Below are 9,147 nucleotides of genomic sequence, written 5' to 3'. Positions count from 1 at the left end.
TCCAATGTCGGGGAGCTCGTTGGAAATGCCATTGTTAGGAGTCTATCCCGGACCTTCTAAATGGGAAATTCTGAGGACGGTGGTGGGTGGGGCCCGAGAAGCTGTGATTATTACGCAGCAAGGTGATTCCGAGGCACACTGAAGAGCCCTTTTCCTCACAGCCCTTCTCAGGGTAAGGAAAGGGAGACTTGTCTTCATTGAGTGCTGATTCCATGGCATTTTGCATAATTCTGTGATGTAATCGTCCCTACCACTCTTTTATAGAAGAGGAAACTGTAGCTCAAACTTTCCATGAATTTAGAGTGCCAATATTTATGTAAAATGATACGATTGTATGTGCCTTTTGCTTGTACCGTGTATGCATAAAATATCTCTGGAAGAATATTCAGGTGTTAACATAGTTTTACCTCCGGGGAGAGAAGGATGTAGGTTGCTAGAGTGACTGAGCTGGGAATTTTTTTTTTTTTTTTTTTTTGGTAAGATTTAGTAACTTGTGGCCGGGAACGGTGGCTCACGTTTGTAATCCCCGCACTTTGGGAGGCCGAGGGGGGCGGATCACAAGATCAAGAGATCGAGGCCGCGCGCGGTGGCTCACGCCTGTAATCCCAGCACTTTGGGAGGCCGAGGCGGGCGGATCACGAGGTCAGGAGATCGAGACCATCCTGGCTAACAGGGCGAAACCCTGTCTTTACTAAAAATACAAAAAATTAGCCGGGCGTGGTGGCGGGTGCTTGTAGTCCCAGCTACTCTGGAGGCTGAGGCAGGAGAATGGCGTGAACCTGGGAGGCGGAGATTGCAGTGAGCCGAGATCGCGCAACTGCACTCCAGCCTGGGCGACAGAGCGAGACTCCGTCTGAAAAAAAAAAAAAAAAAGAGATTGAGATCATCCTGGGCAACATGGTGAAACCCCGTCTCTACTAAAAATACAAAAATTAGCTGGGCGTGGTGGCACGCGCCTGTAGTCCCAGCAGCTTGGGAGGCTGAGGCAGGAGAATCGCTTGAACCCGGGAGGTGGAGGTTGCAGTGAGCCGAGATGGCGCCACTGCACTCCAGCCTGGCAACAGAGCGAGACTCCCTCTCAAAAAAAAAAAAAAAAAAAAAAAAAATTTAGTAACTTATGAATTTGGACCATGTGAACCTATTACTTGTTCCAGGTAAAATTGAACAGTTGAAAAGTATGCTGGGCTAGGCGTAGTGGCTCAAGCCTGTAATTCCAGCACTTTGAGAGGCCGAGGTGGGAGGATCGCTTGATTTCAGGAGTTTGAGACCAGCGTGGGCAACATAGACCCCTATCTCTATTTTTAAAATATACACTGAAGGCCAGGTGCGGTGGCTGAAGCCTGTGAGGGCCGGGCACCGTGGCTCCCGGCACTTCGGAAGGCTGAGGCGGGCGGATTGCCAGAGGTCAGGAGTTTCAGACCAGCCTGGCTAACGTGGTGAAACCGCGTCTCTACTAAAAATACAAAAAAAAAAAAAAAAAGAAAATTAGCCAGACATGGTGGCGCATGCTTGTAGTCCCAGCTACTCGGGAGGCTGAGGCAGGAGAACCACTTGAACGGGAGGCAGAGGTTGCAGTGAGCCGAGATTGCGCCACTGCCCTGCAGCCTGGGCAACAGAGGGAGACTCCATCTCAAAAAAAAAAAAAAATTATCTATGTATCTATCTGTCTGTCTGTCTGTCTATCTATCTATCATCTATCTATCTATCTATCTATCTATCTATCTATCTATCTATCTATCTATCTATCTATCTGCCTACCTACATACATACACACTAAGATCTATCTACCTACCTGCCTACCTCCATACATACACACTAAGAACAGTATTAGAACTAAAACCAGAATTTGAATTGATGTCTGACTGGCTCCGGATTCCATATCCTCTCTTGATTACACATGAAAAACTGTTTTAAACATAAAATGCTCTGCCAGGCGCGGTTGGTCACCCCTGTAATCCCAGCAGTTTGGGAGGCCGAGGCCGGTAGATCACTTGAGGTCAGGAGTTCAAGACCAGCTTGGCCAATATGGTGAAACCCCATCTTTACTAAAACTACAAAAATTAGCTGGGCGTGGTGGCACGCGCCTGTAGTCTCAGCTACTTGGGAGGCTGAGGCAGGAGAATCGCTTAAACCCAGGAGGCGGAGGTTGCAGTGAGCTGAGATAGTGCGACTGCACTGCAGCCTGGGCAACAGAGACTCTGCCTCAAAACAAAAATGCTCTATGAATTTCAGGTGTTGTTATTAATAATGAAATATTAAATTATTTCTTAGGGCCAGGCACCATGGCTCATGCTTGTAATCCCCACACTTTGGGAGGCCAAGGCAGGAGGATCACTTGAGCTCAGGAGTTCCGAGACCAGCCTGGGCAACATAGTAAGACCTCATCTCTAAAAAAAAAAATAAATAAATTATTTCTTAGAAATGTAGTTCCTGCTTAGAGCTTTGAACAGTGACCATGTCTAGTGGTCTCTGCATAGCACATGATGTATAAAATTGTTATTTTCATTACTAACAGCTACAAAATAACTATAAAGTAGATCATAAATATACCACATGTAAATATGTATACATAGTGCTTTTATTTTTATGTGGAATCTAAATCAAATATGTGAAGAGCTTCTTGGGTTGGGCATTTATTCTGCCACTTTTTAAGGGGCATTGCAAAGGCAATTCAGGGCTTTGTGACTTTGGGCATGTAACTTAACCTCTCAGCGCTTCAATTTGCTCCTTTGTAAAACAGATTTGTAAAAAGTGCTTGCCCCAGGCTGGGCTTGGTGGCTCACTCCTGTAATCCCAGCACTTTGGGAGGCTGAAGCAGTGGATCGCCTGAGTCCAGGAGTTCGAGACCAGCCTGGGCAACAAGGCGAAATGCCCTCTCTACTAAAATTACAAAAATTAGCTGTGTGTGGTAGCGTGTGCCTGTAATCCCAGCTACTCTGGGGGTGCTGAGGCGGGAGGATCGCTTGAGCCCAGGAGGTCGAGGCTTCAGTGAGCCCAGATGGTGCCATTGCACTCCAGCCTGGGCAACAGAGTGAGACCCAGTGTCAACAAATACGTAAGTAAACAAATAAATACATAAAGTACTTGCCTGTAGGCTTGTTGTGAGGTTGAATTGTGTCAAGGTATATACCTTATTTGGAACATTGCTTGGCACAGTCATTGTTAGATAAATAAAAAAAATCAAAAGAGATGTAGAAATAGAAGTTTGATGAGAGTTCAGAGGAAAAAGATTTCTTTTTCTTTTTTTCCTGAGGCGGAGTCTTACTCTGATTCCCAGGCTGGAGTGCAGTGGCACGATCTTGGCTCACTGCAACCTCTGTCTCCTTGGTTCAAGCGATTCCAGAGGAGAAAGATGTTAATGTTTGTTTTGTACCTAGAACCTCATCGCTGGACGGGATTGTAAAGATCTGTGACTATTTTACACATTTGTTCTTTTTTTTTTTTTGAGACAGAGTCTTGGTCTGTTGCCCATGCTGGAGTGCAGTGGTGTGATTTCGGCTCACTGCAACCTCTGCCTCCTGGGTTCAAGTGATTCTCCTGCCTCAGCCTCCTGAGTAGCTGGGATTACAGGTGCAAACCACCATGCCCAGCTAATTTTTGTATTTTTAGTAGAGACGAGGTTTCACTATGTTGGTCAGGCTGGTCTCGAACTCTGACCTCAGGTGATCTACCCTCCTCGGCCTCCCAAAGTGCTTGGATTACAGGTGTGAGCCACTGCACCTAGCCTCCCATTTATTCTTAGCAGTAATATTTGGTCCCTGAAATTAGGAAACTGACTCTATCGTGATCTTCCAAGAGCTACATTGTCCAGCCCCTGGGCCTGTACATCCTCATGGAGTGAAGACCGACAGTTTTCCCTTAGGTCAGTGGAGCTACAGTGGCGTGTTGGAGTCAGCTGCTCAGAATGATGATGCACTTTTCTTTCCAACTTTGGTTTCAATGACATCATGTTGGTAGCTTGAAACTGGCCATAGCAGGGGTATTTACACCACAGGAATAGGTAAACACTACATATGAAGGCTTTTCCCCTTGGAGATGCCTTGTTAAATATTTACCAACACTCCACTGCCTGTTACAACACAGCAAAAGCCCCTCTGAGAGAAGGCCAGAGAATGTACCTAACTCCTCCCAGGTTGTCCAGTGTTTCATTGTCCCTGGACTGAAGAGTCCCTCAGTGGCCTTTGCTGAGATATTTCAACACCCTAGTCTCTTAAACTGTGAACAAAGGAGAGTCATGAGTTATTTCTGGGTGAGTCAGTCCAGTATTGCACAAGCATTTCTGGGGGTGGTAGAGGGGAGACAAGAGGGAAACTGGATAGGCTGGGGAGCTATCTAACCGCCCAAGACGCTTGAATCCTAAACAAACGGGAACTAAATGAGGGGTGGGAGGGACATAGTCTTTTCTGATGGGAACTGTCTGTGACTCATTCTCTTTCAGGAGTCAGAAACTCCAAAACCTGTGGGAGTGGGGAGGGGCGAGCAGTGCGGTTTTTAGAGAGGTGTGGAGTTATTATAGGGACTCTGTTGAAATTTCTTCTCCCTTGCTCAGTGTGGTGACTCATACCGGTAATCCCAGCACTTTGGAAGGCAGAGGCAGGAGGTTTGCTTGAGCCTGGAAGTTCAAGACCAGCCTGGGCAATGTAGTGAGACCCCAACTGTATAAAAAATAAAAATAATTAGCCAGACATAGTGGTGCATGCCTGTAGTCCCAGCTACTTGGGAAGCTTAAAAATCTACCTCCATTTAACCTGGTAGATTTGGGGATGTGTGTGGTGGGCTGAATAATGGTCTCCCAGTGATATCCCAATATGTGGAAACTGAATGTTACTTTATCTGGCAAAAACAACAAAAACCAAAACACAGGCAGGGCAAGGTGGCTCACACCTGCAATCCCAGTGAGACTCTGTCTCAAAGAAAAAAAAAACAAAAAAACAAAACCCCAACAACAAGGGCTTTGCAAATGTGCAGGTGTGTAAGTTAAAGATCTTACTTTTAAAACAATTTTATTTTAGGGTGTGGTGGCTCACACCTGTAACCCCAGCACTTTGAGAGGCCGAGGTGGGCAGATCACCTGAGGCTGGGAGTTCGAGACCAGCCTGACCAGCATGGAGAAACCTTGTCTCTACTAAAAATACAACAAAGTTAGCCGGGTGTGGTAGCGCATGCCTGTAATCCCAGCTACTCGGAAGGCTGAGGCAGGAGAATCACTAGAACCCAGGAGGCGGAGGTTGTGGTGAGCCAGGATCGTGCCATTGCACTCCAGCCTGGGCAGCAAGAGCGAAACTCCATCTCAAAAAAAAAAAAATTATTTTATTTTATTTTATTTTGAGTTGGAGTCTTGCTTTGTAGCCCAGGCTGAAGTGCAGTGACATGATCTCGGCTCACTACGCCCAGCTTAATTTAAGGATCTTGATGCCGGGCACGATGGCTCACGCCTGTAATCCCAGCACTTTGGGAGGCCGAGGCAGGTGGATCACTTGAAGTCAGGAGTTCAAGACCAGCCTGGCCAACATGGTGAAACCCCACCTCTACTAAAAATTCAAAAATTAGCCGGGCATGGTGGCACATGCCTGTGGTCCCAGCTACTTAGGAGGCTGAGGCAGGAGAATCACTTGAGCCCGGGAGGCGGAGGATGCAGTGAGCCAAGACTGCGCCACTGCACTCCAGCCTGGGAAACAGAGCGAGACTCCATCTCAAAAAAAAAAAAAAAGTATCTTGAGATGGGGAGATGATTTTGGATGATCAGGGTGGGCCTTAAGTGTTATCACATGTATCTTCCTAAGAGGGAGGCAGAGGAAGGCTTGTCTACACACACCAGAGGATTTCTGCCACAGAGACTGGAGTGAAGTATCATCCATGAAGCAAGGAACTCCAAGGACTGCCACCAACACCAGAAGAAAAAGCCATGGAACAGAGGGTCTCCTCTGGAGGCTTCAGAAAGAGCATGGCCCCAGCCGGGCATGGTGGCACATGCCTGTAATCCCAGCACTCTGGGAGGCCAAGGTGGGCGGATAATTTTGAGCTCAAGAGTTCGAGATCAGCATGGGCAACATAGCAAAACTACATTTCTACTAAAAATACAAAAAGATTAGTTGGGCTTGGTGGCACATGCCTGTAGTCCCAGCTATTCTGGAGGCTGAGGTGGGAGGATTGCTTGAGCCTGGGAGGAGGAGGTTGCAGTGAGCCGAGATTGCGCAGCTGCACTCTAGCCTGGGTGACAAAGCCAGACCCTGTCTCAAAAAAAAAAAAAAAAAAGGACAAAAAAAGAAATGAGAAAACCTAGACAGAAAAGATGGAACAGCTCATTCAACCTCACAGAGCTGGTATAGAGAAGCAGGATTTGAACACTGATCACTAAGTAGAGAGATGACTAGGTAACCCCAACTGATAGGATTAGTAAGGACATTTTCTGGAGAAGAGATCCTTACAAGGCATTCAGAAGAGCAAATGGAATTTCTAGGGGAAATGCTGGGAAGGCCATTCCAGGCAGTGAGCTACTGCATGAGAAACGGCAAAAACATGTCTGTGGGAGAAAGCTGAGTGCAGCGGGGTGTGGCCTGTTGTTTGGTGTGGCTGGAAGATAGGGGAGAAGGGCCAGAGACAAGGCAGAAAAGGACAGTAGGGGCCTGTGCCCCGAAAGCTGGGGCAGGGACTCCTCTCAACCAAGGTGCTCCAGGGTCCCCTTCAGCAGCCTGGAAGAAGGAGCCAGGGAACCTTGGAGGCCTGGCCACAGCAGTGCAGGGTGATGGTGCCATTGAGTAGGACCTGTGTCTTCCTGCAGTTATCTCCCCAGCATTCCTGTGGCTTTCACGCCTTGGAGTTGGTTTGCCTGCCAGAAGGGAAGTTCTCGCAGCTGTCGGCTCTTAAATCCAAGGAATTGGCTGGGCGGGGTGGTTCGCGCCTGTAATCACAGCATTTTGGGAGGCTGAGGTGAGTGGATCATGAGGTCAGGAGATCAAGACCATTCTGGCCAACATGGTGAAACCCTGTCTCTACTAAAGATACAAAAATTAGCTGGGCGTGGCGGCGCATGCCTATAGTCCCAGCTACTCGGGAGGCTGAGGCAGGAGAATTGCTTGAATCCAAGAGGGAGAGGCTGCAGTGAGCCAAGATCGTGCAACTGCACTCCAGCCTGGGCAACAAAGCAAGACTCCATCTCAAAAAAAAAAAAAAAAAAATTCCAAGGATTTGTGGGAAGCTTCCAATTAGTCATCAGCAATTTTCAACCTTTATAAGATGAAAAAAATTTTAGAAGCTTATATATTACAGTAAACCTAGAGAGGAACTGGATTTTAGTGCATCTTCTACCTTGGAGGGCAGTAGGGCAAATGAAAATATTATAAGTGGGAAGAGACTAAGGCAACGTCTTCACTAAAACAACTGTTTGGGGCCGGGTGTGGTGGTTCATGCCTGTAATCCCAGCATTTTGGGAGGCCGATGCAGGCAGATCACCTGAGGTCAGGAGTTTGAGACCATCCTGGCCAATATATGAAACCCTGTCTCTACTAAAAATACAAAAATTAGCTGGGTGTGGTGGCGGGCACTTATAGTCCTAGCTACTCGGGAAACTGAGGCAGGAGAATCACTTGAACCTAGGAGGCAGAGGTTGCAGTGAGCCAAGATCACGCCACTGCACTGTAGACTGGGTGACAGAACTAGACTCTGTCTCAAAAATAAATAAATAAATAAATAAAACGAAAAAACAAAGAAACAAAAAACTGGATTGCTTAAGCCTGGGAGATCCAGGCTGCAGTGAGCCATGATCACACCATTGCACCCAAGCCTGGGCAACAGAGATCCTGTCTCAAAACAAAAACAAAAATAAAAACAAAAACAAAAAAAACAAAATACAACAAAAAACTTCCCCCAAAACCCAAAAAAATGGAAAAAACTTCTCGATGTGCTGGGTGTGGTGGCTCACACCTGTAATCTCAGCACTTTGGGAGGGTGAGACAGGAGGATCACTTGAGCCCAGGGGTTTGAGACTAGCATGGGCAACATAGCAAGACCCCCTCTCTACCAAAAATGAAAAAAAAAATTGGCTGGGTGTGGTGGTGCACACCTGTAGCCCCACCTACTTGAGAGGCTGAGGAGGGAGGATCACTTGAGCCCAGGAGGTCAGGACTGCAGTGAGCCATGTTTGCACTACTGCACTCCAGCCTGGGTGATAGAGCAAGATGCTAACTAAAAAAACCCAAAAACCATAAAACAAACACAAAACTTTCTGTGATGAAAAAACCCAAACCCTGAAATATACAAAAGTGGAAAATAATGTAATGAACCTCCATGTACCCATCACCCAACTTTAACGATTCTCAACTAATCACCAGTCTTGCTTAATCTATATTCACACCTGCTACTGTCCTTACTAGGTATTTCTATTTTGTTTGTTTGTTTTGTTTTTTGAGATGGAGTTTTGCTCTTGTTGCCCAGGCTGGAGTGCGATGGCACGATCTTGGCTCACTGCAACCTCTGCCTCCCGGGTTCAAGTGATTCTGCTGCCTCAGCTTCCCAAGTAGCTGGGATTGCAAGCATCTGCCACCACGCCCAGCTAATTTTGTATTTTTAGTAAAGACGTGGTTTCTCCGTGTTGGTCAGGCTGATCTCGATTTCCCGACCTCAGGTGATCCACCCGCCTTGGCCTCCCAAAGTGCTGGGATCATAGGCGTGAGCCACGGCCCCTGGCCTGGTATTTCTATTTTTATATGCCCTAATATTTCTTATTTAGAAACATTTGAAGCCTATTAAAACATTACAAGAGTCTCGGGCTGGGTGCAACGGCTCACGCCTGTAATCCCAGCACTTTGGGAGGCTGAGACGGGTGGATCATGAGGTCAGGAGTTCAAGTCCAGCCTGGCCAAGATGCTGAAACCCTGTCTTCACTAAAAATACAAAAATTAGCTGGGCGTGGTGAGACACACTTATAATCCCAGCTACTCGGGAGGCTGATGCAGGAGAATTGCTGGAACTGGGATGGCAGAGGTTGCAGTGAGCCAAGATCGTGCCACTGCACTCCAGCCTCGGCGACAGAGCAGGACTCCATCTCAAAAACAACAACGAAAACAAAAACAAAAAAAAGCATTACAAGAGTCTCATCTGAGGCCAGGCGTGGCTTCTCATGCCTGTAATCCCAGCACTTTGGGAGGC

The sequence above is a fragment of the Gorilla gorilla genome, chromosome 16, assembly GCF_029281585.2.
Source record: "Gorilla gorilla gorilla isolate KB3781 chromosome 16, NHGRI_mGorGor1-v2.1_pri, whole genome shotgun sequence".
Taxonomy (NCBI): domain Eukaryota; kingdom Metazoa; phylum Chordata; class Mammalia; order Primates; family Hominidae; genus Gorilla; species Gorilla gorilla.
This window is presented reverse-complemented; position numbering follows the sequence as displayed.